Source organism: Microtus ochrogaster, unplaced genomic scaffold (genome assembly GCF_000317375.1).
Source record: "Microtus ochrogaster isolate Prairie Vole_2 unplaced genomic scaffold, MicOch1.0 UNK49, whole genome shotgun sequence".
Classification (NCBI taxonomy): Eukaryota; Metazoa; Chordata; class Mammalia; order Rodentia; family Cricetidae; genus Microtus; species Microtus ochrogaster.
Genome location: NW_004949147.1, coordinates 2,360,772 through 2,369,645, shown reverse-complemented (window position 1 = coordinate 2,369,645; position 8,874 = coordinate 2,360,772). Strand labels below are relative to the sequence as shown.

General features: G+C 41.0%; 1 long non-coding RNA gene across 1 annotated transcript in view; it reads right to left on the bottom strand.

Annotated features, from left to right (window-relative positions):
* Positions 1-1,849: 1,849 nt before the first annotated feature.
* LOC113455489 overlaps positions 1,850-8,874 on the bottom strand; it is a 10,017-nt gene continuing 2,992 nt past the window's right edge. The window contains exon 2 of the long non-coding RNA XR_003376589.1: positions 1,850-2,841. This is a non-coding gene — a long non-coding RNA (uncharacterized LOC113455489). The remainder of the gene's footprint in view (positions 2,842-8,874) is intronic.

Here is an 8,874-nt window from a genome sequence, read left to right as displayed (position 1 = left end):
GTAGACCAGGCTGGCCTCGAACTCACAGAGATCCGCCTGCCTCTGCCTCCCGAGTGCTGGGATTACAGGCGTGCGCCACCACCGCCCGGTTTATTTTTTAATGCTTAGAAGTTTGAAGCTGTTTGGGAAGGATTAGGTATGGCCTTGTTGGAGGAGGTGTGGACTTTGAGGTTTCAAAAGTCAATGCCATACAAATTGAATCACTGCCTCTAGCTTGTGGATCTGATGTGAACTCTCAGCTACTGCTCTAGCAGCATTCCTGCTGCCACGCTCCTCTTCATGACGGGCACAGACTCTAATACCCTCTGGAACTGTGAACCCCAAGTTAAATGCTCTGTTTTGTAAATTGCCTTGGTCATGTTTTTCCACAGCAAAACAAAAGTTACTAAGACATGTGGGTGCTGGGAATCACACCTTAGTCTTCTGGAAGGGCAACCAATGTTCTTAATGCTGAGTCATCTCTCCAGCCACTAATCCATATTCTTATCATTACACACATTCAAATTCTTTCCAGAACATTATTCTTTCACAAATACTCAGCTCGGGCCATTCACAACTCTTAGAAGTCCTCGTTGACAATCTTGTCTGCTTCCTACTCTGAGTCAGAGTCCTATCTTGTTTCCCAACATTCAGGTCATCATCTACTATGGTATTAATACTTAACATATTATTGTGTGATTCATGGCTTAAAATGTGTCTATTATTATGAGTCTATGAGCATGTCAACGGCTGAAATAATTTTATTCATCTTAACCTAAATAGCTAGCATCACGCCTGACATATTGATGACTGACTTGTTAAATTAACTAATATACAGGCCTGTAAGAGCATAGTGACCTTTCCAACAATTTTACAAATGAATACTGCTTGAGACTGATCTAAGGGCCAGTCATTTAAAACAGACTAAGTGGCCATCTTTGTACATATTTAGGCCTAAAACAAAACTTTGTGCTTTGAATCCTTTATATTTAGTCATCTGTTATAATCAAATGAAGAAAATAGTAATTCTTGTTTTGTATTCAGATGTGGTATCAGGCTCACAAGATAGTAAATAGTGTAAGGTAACATACTTAATTCGTGGGGTTTCCTGCTTTGAACCCTATGGTGCTAACTGCTACATGACAGTGCCTTTAATAGTTAGCTGAACAGAGCCAGGCATAGTGATGTAAGCCCAGAACACTGGACACCATGGCAGGAAGTCCTCAAATTCTGATCAGCATGGGCTACACAGGAAAACTGTCTTTTTTAAAAAAAAAAAATTTATTTATTTATTATGTATACAATGTTCTGTCTGTATGCCTGCAGGCCAGAAGAGGGCGCCAGACCTCATTACAGATGGTTGTGAGCCACCATGTGGTTGCTGGGAGTTGAACTCAGGACCTTTGGAAGAGCAGGCAATGCTCTTAACCATTGAGCCATCTCTTCAGCCCGGAAAACTTTGTCTTAAAAAAAAAAAAACAAAAAAAACTAGAAAAATTTTCCCTGGGTGCACACCTTTAATCCCAGTACTTGGGAGGCAGAGGCTGGTAGATCTCTATGGGTTCAAGGTCAGTATGGTTTACTGTTCAGTTCCAGGACTTCAAGGGCTATGAAAAGAGACCTTGTTTCAAAAAACAAAACTCCCAAATAAAAATGGTGACTAAAGGGAAGGGGCTTATTTTAGTCAATTCCCAGTACCTCAAAGAAAAATCATCCTCCGAATATCGACTTCCCCACCACATTCCTGTGTGTCTGATCCTCTCCCCACATATATTTCTGTACAAAGTTACAAAGGTTCACAGCTCTCATATGCCTTGAAAGTAATGTGCCCACACACAATTTGTGTTGTATAAAGGAATATGCCAATTGATAACTACTACAGCACTTTATTTTATTTTATTTAGGAACACAGAGAGACAAAGTGGTGATTTTAGTATTTTTTTTGCCCTTTAAAACTCTTTAAAATGGAAATTCTAGTGTTTCAGCAGCAATGTTACTCACACTTCTAAGCATGTTAAACTCCCTATTTTTTTACATTTAGTATGTGAATGCACATACATACATGTACATATGTAGGACAAAGGAAAACTTGCAAGAATTGGTTTTTCTTCCACCATGTGGGTCCTAGGATCAAGCTCATGCCACGAAGCTAAGAAATGTTGACCCACTGAGCCAGCCAGCTCAAAATTAGCTGTTCATAAAAGCAAAATGTGAAGCAATTCATAGAAAATTCTAGACAAGAAGACCATAAGCTTTCCATTATCACTCTTCTGATATTGACTGAGGGTATAGAGAAATTTGATCTCTGCCATCTTGAAACATGACTGGAAGAGGCGACATTTGGTTGCTGGAGTTGGAAAGGGTGATTGTGCCTGTTGTAGCTGTTTGGTGCTGAGAATTGAGCACAGTCCCTTGTGTTTGCAAGGCAAATACTGTGGTACTGAGCTGTCCAGAGCCCTATTATGACTTTTAAATCATGGTATTGTTTCCAAAAGAAGATACCAGAAGAACAAAAAAACAAAAATAAGTAAAAGACAGAAGACAAGCTTTTTCATTTCTGAAAGCTTTGGTGTTCTTGGGACACACCCAACACTGCTGCTTCTGGGCTGTGGCAGCTAACTCCAAGCTGCAGTTCTTCATGCAGTGACAAGCACGCTACACTATGGGCTTTGTAGCCCGTCTGTTTTGATTTCTGTCTCAACCTTAACTTGTAATTCAGCATTAAAAGCTGCAGATGCGGGAGGTGAGACGGGCACGTGCCTCAGAGAAGTCCCAGATAAGGAGTGGCGCAGAAGAAATGGACGTTCAGCCTCCCCCTCCTCTTTCTTCTCTTTCTTCCAGTCTTCAAGTTTTTATGGAGACCTAGAAGAATTAGCAAAAGAGATACCAATGTTTATTTAATGTTGACAAGATCCACTAAAGAAGTCAATAAATGTCTATTGGTCCACAGGTTTACAATTGACCCCACACTAGCAAATGGGAGGTACAAGGATGATTCACGTTCTAGGTTTTTTTTTATTTCTTTTCTTAAGATTTATTTATTATGCATACAGTGTTCTACCTGTGTGCCAGAAGAGGGCATAAGATTGGTTGTGAGCCACAATGTGGTTGCTGGGAATTGAACTCAGGACCTCTGGAAGAGCAGCCAGTGCTTTTCACCTCTGAGCTATCTCCCAGGCCCCAGATTCCAGGTTTTAAATACTAAGTTTGGAATGACTTGAAAAATAGCAGTTTTGAAACACATGGATTAGATAAGCAGAGAGGTTAGGCAGACAAAACATAGATTAAAAAATATTGAGGCCTTCTGAATTTCCAGGATAAAAAAAATATTGAGGCTGAGGAAAGTCTAATGTGATTTCTTCTTGAATTACCTTTATTCGGTGTGTGTGCTCATGCGTGTGCACAAATGAATATGTGTGCACTTGGATGCATGTACCACAGCAAATATGTGGAACTCAGAAGGTAGCTTCCTCAGTCTGAGAATCTGGAGCCATCTGAGGTTACAAAGACACTTGTCCAAACAATGGTAAAACGATTTGTGGTTGGTTTATTAAGTGCAAACAAATTCATTCATTTACCCAAAGGCGAAATTTATCCACAAGGCAACACAAACTAGAGAAATTAGGACCCATAGAGAAATCTTTCCCAACTTTATTAGAAAATACCCTTTTTCAGTTGTGGTGGCACATGGCTATAATCTCTACATTAAGAGACAGAGGTAGAATGATTGCTAAAAGTTTGTGGCCAGTCTGGGCTCTATAGGAAGACTTAGTCTCAAAAACAGACAAACAAACAAACAACATAAGAAAATCAGGTAGTGGCCGGGTGGTGGCACATGCCTTTAATCCCAGCATGTGGGAGGCAGAGGGGTGAATTCCTGTGAGTTTGAGGCCAGCCTGGTCTACAAGAGCTAGTTCCAGGACAGCTAGGACTGTTACACAGGGAAACCCTGTCTCGAGAAACAACAAAAAAAAAAAAAAAAGAAAGAAGAAAGAAAAATCAGGTAGCTAACTCCATTAATCCCAGCAGGCAGAATCTCAAAGGCAAGTGAATCTCTATGATACAGGTGTACACAGTGAGACTTTGTCTCAACAATCAAAGAAGAAATGATAATGGAGAAGTAAGGGGTAGATGAAGAGAAGATGTATACCACCACCACCTGGAGCTAGTAATTTTTCAAATGTCATTCAGATATAGGAATGAGAGTACTGCATTACCAAAAATGATTCCTTCCTGCACCAAGGAAGTATTAGCTTATTTATTTTCTTTTTCTAAGGACCGTGTCCTGTTGTTTACAGAGTGCAATACTTCCACCCATTACTTCAGACAACAATAACACAGACAATACCTTTCAGATCAAATCATTAAAAGAAAAAAAAACAAAACCCTAATAATGTATGCAGGTCATCCCTTGGCCAATTTGGGACCTTAGAGAAGCTGCTCTACTGGTTTTCCTGAAATAGCACCATATACCATAAGCTAATCTCAATCTAAGATGCTTTCCAAATATGAATGGAATGACTATTGCCAAGAGCCTGATTATGTTTATCCTAGAGTAGGAGAACCAAAAATTTAGATGCTTTCTGACACTGCTCATAATATTAGTTAAGATTCATTAGACAACAGAGGATTTTTCTGAGGAAAAAATGATGAATTTCTTTTCTAGAAATTGGGGGTGACAAACTTAGGAGACGGCTCAGTTGCTAAAGTTCCTGACTGAATTTGATCCCCACCATTCATGTGAAATGGCAGGTAGGCAGCTGGCATCTGTTACCACAGCCCTGGAGGGGTGGAGATAGGCAGATTCCTGAAGCTCACTGGCCAGCCAGCCTAGCCAAATGGATGAGTCCCAACTTTGGTCAGAAGCCGTGTCTTAAAAACTAAGGAGGAAAGCAATCGAGGAGGAAGTTAATTGATGTTGATCTCTGGTCCACACACACACATTCACACACACACATATATGTCATACACACATACACACACACACACACACACACACACACCCTCCAAAAAGGAGGATCTAGGGTGTATACATATTAGCATAATTAAAATACAATGACATAAAAGGCTATATGTTTATATGTATATAGCCATCTAATTGGCTATAGTTTTCCCAAGGGTGCAGGTTATTATGACAGGGTGTTTGTTGTTGTTTATTTTGAGACACAGTTTCTCTGTGTTACCTTGGTTGTCCTGGAACTCACTCTGTAGACCAGGCTGGTCTCAAACTCAAAGATCTTCCTGCCTCTGCCTCCCAAGTGGTGGAATTAAAGGCACGTGCCACCACTGCCTTGGCAATTTTTAAAGGTTGTAATTTTGTGAGTAATTAATTATGTGGCAGGTAATGACTCTAATATTTTATTTTGTGAGACAAGGAACCCCTGTCCTAGAATTCAATATGTAGAATGTGTAGACCACACTGGTCTCAAATTCACAAAGATGCACTTGCCTCTGCCTCCTAAATATTGGGATTAAAGATGGGCATCTGGCCTCATGTACTTCAAATCACTTTTTCATGTGATACTAGGGGAGAGAGAGAGAGAGAGAGAGAGAGAGAGAGAGAGAGAGAGAGAGAGAGAGGGAATTGTGTGTGTTGCTGGGAATTGCCTTACTCATGCTAGGCAAAGGCTCTAAAAGCTATACTCCTAAGAAGAAGAGCTGTACTCCTGCTGCTATGAGCAGCCCTGTGAGACTAGGAATTATGATCCTTGGAGTAAAGCTCATAGAAATTCAATAATTTTCTAAAGATTACAGACAGCGCCGGGCGATGGTGGCGCACGCCTTTAATCCCAGCACTCGGGAGGCAGAGGCAGGCGGATCTCTGTGAGTTCGAGACCAGCGTGGTCTACAAGAGCTAGTTCCAGGACAGGCTCCAAAGCCGCAGAGAAACCCTGTCTCGAAAAACCAAAAAAAAAAAAAAAAAAGATTACAGACAGCAAGTCTCTATGCCTTGGCATAGAGGTACATTCCAATCTCCCACGGCTTAAGTACCTCACCCTAATCCTATTCTGTTTCCCAATACTGTCAGTATCAACCCTTGTAAAATCCTATCTCCATATTTAACTCTCTTTGAGTTTGAAGATTAGTACATGGAATTGTCTACTTTACAACTATACCTTGATGCCTGATAAGCAAACAATGTGTTTCAGTAACTGTTACCACCTGTCTCAGTTGCTCATGCCCTAAATCTTGTAGGCATCCTTGATCCTCTTTATGCAGTCAAGCTTGCAGCAATTTCCCCCCTTTGAAGAAAGAATTTATTTTGTTTTATGGTATGAGGGGATATGGAACTTAATGGAGAGGAAGGCATGGCAGGAGGACCGTGACGTGACTGGTTATACTGCTCTGCAGTCAGGAAGCAGATAATGACGAGCGCTGGTATTTGCTGGCTTCTTCCTTTTCCCCTATTCTTCAGTCTGCGATTCCAGTCCACGGGACAGTGCCACCCATATTTGGGTTGCTCTTTCCTCTTCAGTTAAACCTCTCTCAAAGACATTCCAAAGGAATGCCCAAAGGTTCTGTCCGTTAGGTGATTCCAAAAGTAGTCAAACTAATGATCGCCACAAGTCTACCACTTGTTAACTCTACACCGAAACACATTTTTCCATTCCTGGTCCTCAAAGGCTCATTCTAAATGGGTCAGCTATATCATCTCTTTGAAAGCTCAAAGATGACCGCAGAAAAGGGGGAGGGATGAATGTAACTCCCAGAGAATAGGAAGATGTGTAATAAAGAGTCATCTGCAGGACATGACATAGCCACCACACTCATGAAATGCAATTGTGTCTATCTGTGTAAGACCTGCAGAAGGTGGGACTAGTGACCATTTTCATCATGGATTGGGGAGGGGCCATGAGGCCCAAAACCTTTTTAAAGTAGCAGTCAACTGTTGTTGGGGGAGATGTCATTTTCTTCAGTTGTGTAGCTACTGATAAACTGGGTTTTTCCTAGTAATTAACCTCCCACTACCATCAGGGAAGAATTTTTTTTTCAAAGTGTTTTTCAAGACAGGGTTTCTCCATGTAGTTTTGGCTGTCCTGGAACTTACTCTGTAGTCCAGGCTGTCTTGGCACTCAGAGATCTGCCTACCTCTGCTTCCTGAGTGCTGGGATTAAAGGTGTGATACCACTATGTCAGGCTCCACTGTAATTTAGTATTCACTGACAGCTTCACACACGCAATGGTTCCTCAGGTTCCTTGTAGAGGATCTGACCTTGCTTTACATTGCCTGGCCTTGGCAGCTTTTGGAAATATTAAGTGTAAGTCTTCATGACTTTGTAACTATTGCATTTTGTATATCTAAAAAACAAGCTCCAGGAATGATGCTGCCAGGCTCAGATGTATGCTGGCCTGTTTTTACCACAGCTATAGTTGCCTCTATGCAACTTGGTGGCTGAACCTTGGGGGGGAAAAGCTTCCCTAGGCAAGCCCATCAGCAGCATTTTCAATTCAGGTTCATCTTTTGAAATGAATTTTCACTTTCACCGTTGGAGTCTTCAGTGGTGGAGTCTTACCCTCAAGGCATCTTTTTCTATTTTCCTACTGAATAGGGAAATAGGTTTCTCTTTACTAGCTTGAATTCACTTGACAATCACAGTTGATTTATCCATGCCTACCTTTTTAAATTCACACTCTTTTCTCCCATCTTTGTGCTGTCACTGTAGCACTGAGAACACTGAGCAGTAACTGTGCCACAGCCTGAAAGTTACACTGTTGAAATTTCTAATACCAAACAAGTTAGTCTATTAGCTTACTCAAAACTTTCAGGACATGGACAGAATGTATTCAAGTTCTTTGCTAGACTCAAACAAATGGCCTCTAGCACATTAAGCGTCTTATTCCTCTTCAAAACTGCATGAGCCTGGCTTCTTTCTTTCTTCCTTCCTTTCTTTCATTCTTTCTTTTCCTTCCTTCCTTCCTTCCTTTCGGATCTAGTTCATTCAGTGATTTTTTTTCTTATTAATTCTATTTTCATTGAGCTCTACATTTTTCTCTGCTCCCTTCCCTGCCTCTCCCCTCCTCTCAACACTCTTCTAAGGTCCCCATGCTCCCAATTTACTCAGGAGGTCTTGTCTTTTTCTACTTCCCATGTAGATTAGATCTATATATGTCTTTCTTAGGGGCTTCATTGTTGTTTAAGTTCTCTGGGATTTCTATTCTATTTCTTTTGTCTTTCGTCCAAACTCTCACCAGAATGGCCCTTTAGTCTCTGCTTATGATATTCTACGGTTTCTTTTTTCCTTTTTTTTTTTAAAGATTTATTTATTCATTATGTATACAGTGTTCTGCATGTCAGAAGAGGGCACCAGATCTTACTACAGATGGTTGTGAGCCACCATATGGTTGCTGGGAATTGAACTCAGGACCTTTGGAACAGCAGGCAGTGTTCTTAACCACTGAGCCATCTCTCCAGCCCATATTCTATGGTTTCTTTAATCCACTGTGCCAAAATCTTTCAAGTTCCTCCAGAAAGTCCAAGACCCACATGGTCAAGCACATCACAGCACCTTGGTACCAATTTTCTGTAGCGTTTCTCTCGTTGCTGTACAAAAAAAATAGCTGACAAAGTCAACCTAATGGAAGAAGTGTTTGTTTCGGCTCATGGTTTGAACAGATACAGTCCTCTCATGGCAGGGAGCACATGACTGTGAGGAGGTGCACACTATGTCTGTACTCAGGAATCCAGAGTTATGCTGGTGTTCTCATCGCTGAACCTGTTGGGTCTACTTCAAAGTACACCCAGACTTAACCACGTGTATCTCCAAGGTCATAAACTAGCTCAGGCTATTATTACTCTCCACCTGGATGTCTGAGATAGTCTCATAATTAGCTGATGCCATTGTAGCCTATGCTCTATGAAGTACCCATCTATCTTTTTTTTTTTTTTTTTTTTTT